Source organism: Periplaneta americana, chromosome 11 (assembly GCF_040183065.1).
Source record: "Periplaneta americana isolate PAMFEO1 chromosome 11, P.americana_PAMFEO1_priV1, whole genome shotgun sequence".
NCBI lineage: Eukaryota > Metazoa > Arthropoda > Insecta > Blattodea > Blattidae > Periplaneta > Periplaneta americana.
Genome location: NC_091127.1, coordinates 32,736,328 through 32,743,428, shown reverse-complemented (window position 1 = coordinate 32,743,428; position 7,101 = coordinate 32,736,328).

The following is a 7,101-nucleotide window of genomic DNA, read 5'->3' as shown; positions in this document are numbered from 1 at the left end:
ACTGTCCTTAATATTCTCTGACTTTTAAGCTATACCTAAACATGATGCTTGCCGATTACAGGGGACTTGCTCTGCGTGTTATATCTAAGTAGGTAAACGTTGGCTTTTTCCTATATCGACGGAGCAGTGTACTGAAAACTGACTGTTATTCGACCAAGCTTCCAACCGTGCCGGCAAAATACTGAACTAAATTTCTTACGTCATTCTTGACAGTTACAGAGGACATGTAACATTAGACCTGCTAATCTACAAGAAATGGGAATTTGGTAGGGAATATCCTTTTTAATAAAAATAATGGGAATGGGGCGGAAATATAACATTAAAAATGAAAATATCCGGTAGATTAGATGCGGTCGAAAGGAAGTCGTGGACTAATATTGCGATTGGATCACGCAATGAAGAAAAGTTTGCAAGTCTGTAACATAACCACAAACTAATCTTAACAAACCGATAGCAGCGACCTGCTTGCCGACACGCCTCGAGTCTTTCCTTAATATTCTTTGTAATTTCAGCCAGTTGAAAGCAAGTATCTAAAAACGGATTCAGTATCCTTCTGTTATTGTCATAACAGTTTTGAGATTATTCAGGAAAATTATAAAAATATCCGTTCTTTAAAATTGTGCAAACTTAATTGCATGTCTCCCAGAGGCAAATAGTATACAGGGCTTATCAAAATTCCGGTAACACTTTCAATATTTTATTACACAAAAACTACAAATGACAGCACTTTCAAACACACGTCAGTTTAAAGTCAAACTGTACGGACCTTTCTTCTTCATTGAGGCTACTGTAACTGGACATTCATATCTGGACATGTTGGAGCAATGGTTGGTGCCTCAACTTAGACAAGATCTCGATGACGATTTCATCTTTCAGCAAGATGGGGCTCCGCCACATTTCCACAATGCAGTTCGTGCTTACCTGATGTCTGATCGTTGGAGAGGACGTGCTGGAGTAAGGGACAGATGTTTCATGACATGGCCACCAAGGTCACCCGATATGACTGCATGTGACTTTCTTCTATGGGGGTAGCTAAAGGACCGTGTGTTTGTACCGCCTTTGCCACGTGATTTAGAGGAACTAAAAACCAGAATTCGAGAAGCTGCCGCCACGGTCACAGAGGATATGTTGAAAAGGGTATGGGAAGAGTTTGATTATCGTTTGGACATCTGCCGAGTCACTCGTGGTTCACACATTTAATCTCCGTAAGGTGTAAACAGAACTTTGAGAGTTTGACTTTAAACTGACGTGTGTTTGAAAGTGCTATCATTTGTAGTTTTTGTGTAATAAAATATTGGAAGTGTTACCGGACTTTTGATATGCCCTGTATGTCATAGCGTACGGTACGTAGTTAAAGTATCCAAGAGTTCTTTAATACACTGGAATTAATTAAATTTCTTTTTGTCATCTGTTGTCGACCCGAAATTAAGTTTCTTTATAAACCCGTCGATTTTATTTGACCTCTGCCTATTATGTTAATATTTTGGCCTTGCAAACTATTAATCAAAGCGTTTAAGTTCGAAAAATATATCAGCAAGGATGGCCGACCAGTTTAAGAAACAAAAGACAATTGGAAAGAAGATTTAAATATTCCAGTTTCTCGTTTTGCAGGTACCGGTACATTAGAAGTCTGACGGTATCAAATGGTTTTGAGTAAAATTAGCATTCTTTCCGATTTTAGAGGGATTTGTATTTTTTATTGAAGTTAAGGGGAAAGAGCTACAGGAAACCTCATTTCTTATATTATTTTAAGTGGACCTCTATTTCACTAACATAGGTAGTTTCATATCAATGTATGAAGCCTTTGAAATATAACATTTTCAATTTCGCCCTTTATGTTATAGTGACAAGACATAAAAAATTGCAAAAAATGCTGTATTACAAAAAGTTATATACCGGTATCTGCTCTCAAGAGTAGTACAAAATCACAAATTCTGTCTTCAAGGAAAGCTAAAAGACTGCTAATCAATGTTTTTAATGATTTTTTAGAAATTTTAATTTTTATATTTATTTTTATTCTCCATTTTTATGAGCAGAAGGAAAATTTGCACGTCTATTTTTATCCATTTTGAATCTTGGGTACACTATAAGTAATTGATTAACTAGCGGACTTACTCGTGTGAATTATGTTTGTGCGGCTTACAGCTGTTTCGGTGCCAGGCTCTGAGGATGGTGTGATGAAGCACCGAAACAGCTGTAAGCCGCACAAACATAATTCACACGAGTAAGTCCGCTAGTTAATCAATTACTTACGTCTATTTCTAATTTATTCTTTAATTTGCAACTTGACAATTTCCTCTTACAGAATTATTCACAAGCCCTGAAAATTTTATTCATTTATCTCTATTATTATCTGAGATATTACATATTAAATGTTGAAAAATGTAAAATAAACAAATTCCGGATATTCAACGGATAAGTATGTGTATGTATTTATTCACACTGCAAATGGGTATATACCCGGTGGCAGTGGTAACTAATTACACTCAATAATGACAATTAATAATAAATATAACCAATAAAAATACAATTAATAATAAATTAATAATAATACTAATAATTAATAATAATAATAATAATAATAATAATAATAATAATAATAATAATAATAATAATTGGAATTGAGCGGGTTACATCAGCTGCTTGTCTATGCGGATGACGTGAATATGTTAGGAGAAAATCCACAAACGATTAGGGAAAACACGGGAATTTTACTGGAAGCAAGTAAAGAGATAGGTTTGGAAGTAAATCCCGAAAAGACTATGTATATGATTATGTCTCGTGACCAGAATATTGTAAGAAATGGAAATATAAAAATTGGAAATTTATCTTTTGAAGAGGTGGAGAAGTTCAAATATCTGGAAGCAACAGTAACAAATATAAATGATACTCGGGAGGAAATTAAACACAGAATAAATATGGGAAATGCCTGTTATTATTCGGTTGAGAAACTTTTATCATCCAGTCTGCTGTCGAAAAATCTGAAAGTTAGAATTTATAAAACAGTTATATTACCGATTGTTCTGTATGGTTGTGAAAGTTGGACTCTCACTTAGAGAGAGGAACAGAGACTACGGGTGTTTGAGAATAAGATTCTTAAGAAAATATTTGGGGCTAAGAGGGATGAAGTTACAGGAGAATGGAGAAAGTTACACAACACAGAACTGCACGCATTGTATTCTTCACCAGACATAATTAGGAACATTAAATCCAGACGTTTGAGATGGACAGGGCATGTAGCACGTATGGGCGAATCCAGAAATGCATTTAGAGTGTTAGTTGGGAGGCTGGAGGGAAAAAGACCTTTAGGGAGGCCGAGACGTAGATGGGAAGATAATATTAAAATGGATTTGAGGGCGGTGGGATATGATGATAGAGAATGGATTAATCTTGCTCAGGATAGGGACCAATGGCGGGCTTATGTGAGGGCGGCAATGAACCTCCGGGTTCCTTAAAAGCCAGTAAGTAAGTAATAATAATAATAATAATAATAATATGCGCACATACATTTAAAAATGGTGTAAAAGCAATTATTATCTTCCTAACAACCTTGCAATTTCGCTCAAATGATGTCAGTGCTATGAAGTATTTTTTGGCTAAAAATAAAACTATAATAATTTTAACACATATTTGGTAATTTCTATAGGTCCTTCCCCTTAGGTACCCATACGGTAATGAGGGTCGCAAACAAAATTCTCGCTCAAAAGTGGGTCGTGCCTTCATAAAGTTTGGGAACCACTGAATTAGAAGATCCGTCTGTTTAGCAAATCACTTTTCAACATTTTCTTCGACTACCGTTTATTTCATACCTCTGCCAGCAAATAGGCCTGGGTTTTGCACTGGTTTCATACTGTGAAATCGGGAATGAGTGATGTTTATTGCTGAATTACACATCAAATTATTATGTTTATTTTGATATTCACGTTTCAGTCTATGCACGTTGCATCATCGCAAGCAAATTGCATAATCTGCAGAAAATTCCTGGAAAGAAGCGCTTTATCTGTAATGCAAGACTCTCAGTGATTTAATTGTATGCAATAAAACAGCTAATGCGCTTGTTTACGCTGAGATTGTGTTTACCAGGTGACGAAACGTACGGTAACTATTTGATGTGAGCTACGTGTGTTCATTCATTTACTTACAATGGAATTTCAATTACATATTTTAATTTCACATTATAAGAAGTAAACATTTCGAGATTTTCACGGAAATACATGTGTTCTGGATTCGCCCGAGCGCAGTTGTCGGTAGGTAGGTAAACACGCGGTAGACGGTAGCCTGAACTACGCCAGTTAATATCCTAAATATTTTGAATGATAACCTGTACTATAAGATTGTTTCGATGGTGTTCGGGCAAAGTGGGTTAAGTCATTTTTTGTGCAAATATAGTTTTGTTCCTCAGGTGAACACACAAGTTAAATTCTAAAACGAGAGTGTGCACGAAAAAATAATAATAATAGTACCAAATATGGTTTTGTTCTCCAGTTTAATACGCAAGTTAAATTCTACAAGCGGGTGTGCAAAAGAAAAATAAATAATAGTAGCATTTGATGTGTTTTATTTGTGTAGAAAATTATTTACAGTAAGGATACAAAGTTTAATTTTCATTTATCTCAAAACTAATTTTTATGGCTTATCTCCCTTTAACTCAAACACCATCGGTTTATTGTTATATTTTATCGTGTAGTGTTGTGGGGAATTTATGATTGGAATACCAAGTGGACATAAAAATGTTAATTAAAGGAAAACCCACTTCTGAATTAATACACTTGATTAAGAATAGGAAAGGTCACTGACAATAATAAAAGTATCAATCTCGCTGGGTTTTACGGACTCGTAGAAGACCTTGAATTTTAAGTGAGCACGTTGTTAGCAGACATTACTGCAAGTCTCACAGTCTGTTTTCCTGGGGGGGGGGGGACGTTTGATCGTCTACATTGTAATGAGAATGTTGAGATTCTAAGATTAGCTTGATATAAAAAGATAAAGTGGCGTACAAAGTTCAGGTATTATATAAATTTTCTGGGTCTTAACACTTTTTAAGAGATCGAATAAAAATTGAGAAAAAGTTGTGTTGAAAAGGCTTCACAATTGCAACAGTTTCGGAAAAGGAGCTATTACAAGTTTTGGTGCGGGAAAATTCCTACCGCCACCCGGTATCTTCTAGTCCTTAACCAGTTCCTTTCAATTCAGTATCTGAGCACCTTGTATATACAAATACAGTGCGATCAGTTTTGCTTTCTGCTGAAGTGTTTTGTCTATGGGCACAAACACAAAAATAAGTAATGAAGGGCCGTATTCATAGACATTCTTAGCGCGGGCTTCCGGTGGATGATCAGCGAACTAACGTTTTTCGTATTCATAAACCACTATTCGCGGTATGATATGATATGAATCCTGTACAAGTAATCAGTCGATAGTCGGGGCTAGTTTAGCACGCTCGTAGCGCAGACTAGCGAAATGTCTATGAATAGCACCCGTAATGATTTAGAATCAATATTCAGAATTTTATGTTGAGGAAAATTACGGAATTAAAAAAATATCAAGCAATGAAAAAACTGCTTATACAGGGTGGAAGTGAAATAACCCTACAGATTTTCAGAGCAAATAGCTTATGTTGTATGTAACAAAAAAGTGTAATATCATATTTGTGGAAAATCCATAGTTTTGTCAGAAAAAATGTCCCCCCCCCCTCAAATGTTTAACACCCTCTTATTCAGTAACTATTGCGAGTAGGATCGTGATTTTTGTCCATATCGATAGATATCTCATGTATTATTAGGACTAATATTTTTGATACGTACCTCATGTACGTATGCTACTACATTTCGTATTCTGAGAAACTGATAGTAAAATGACAAAAATATTTTTCTTCGGGGTATGAGCGATAAATATGAGAACTTCCATCACAATCTCGAAAACTATTTCTCAGCTTAATACAATTTCATTTACAATTTGTGACATGAAGAGGAAATAATCGATTGCAGAAAAGGCACTTAACTCAACGAATTTCAACTGAAAGATGTAACAACTACTTCTACAATTCGACCTCATCAAGCACAACTTGAGATATTGATGAGGACAACGTAGTTAACATGTGGGAAAACCCATAAATTATATAACAGCTTTGATTGTTAAGTCGAATGTAACGTCAGCTGGGAAGACCAGTATAAATGTTTCATAACTACTTTGTGTTTCTATGTCAACTCTGATATTCATTAATATAAACAATGCAGTGTTAATGACACTTTTTTTTCATTACAGTTATACAGGAATTTACTGCAGACAAATCGTGTGAAAATTTCAGTGAAAAGTAGAGTACATAAACTATTATTACTGTAAATAAGTTTTTCCATTTTTTCAAATAATAATAATAATAATAATAATAATAATAATAATAATAATAATAATAATAATAATAATAATAATAATAATCTATACTAATAATAAATCTGTAGCCGAAATTTTTCTGGTAATTTTCGATTTTCCAAAAATAATTGGTGTTAACATGTATAATTAACCATCCTGAAACCGAAAATCGCTTTTTTGAAAATTTTGTTTGTATGTATGTCTGTCTGGATATTTGTTACCTTTTCACGCGATAATGCCTGAACCGATTTATATGAAAATTGGAATATAAATTAAGTTCGTTGTAACTTAGATTTTAGGCTATATGGCATTCAAAATACTTTATTTAAAAGGGTGATTATAAGGGGGCCTGAATTAAATAAATCGAAATATCTCGCTTATTATTTATTTTCATGCACAATATTACATAACAAAAGTTTCTTTAAAAATAATTTCCGATAAGTTTTATCCTATACAAAATTTTGATAGGACTGATATTTAATGAGATAAATGAGTTTTAAAATTACAATAACAATGCCATCTAAGGCGCTCTACTGAAACAAAAACAAATGATTTCGTCTATAAGGGGCCTTGGACAACAACAATCGAAAGCTATTAAACATAGCCTAAGAGAATGTTTCTGTGTTTGTATGAAGTAATATCGGAAGCTAATAATTGTTTAATTATTATTTTACCATTGGAAAGTGTAGTTTCTCTAGATGGACATAATTCTACAATGTTATTACAGTAACT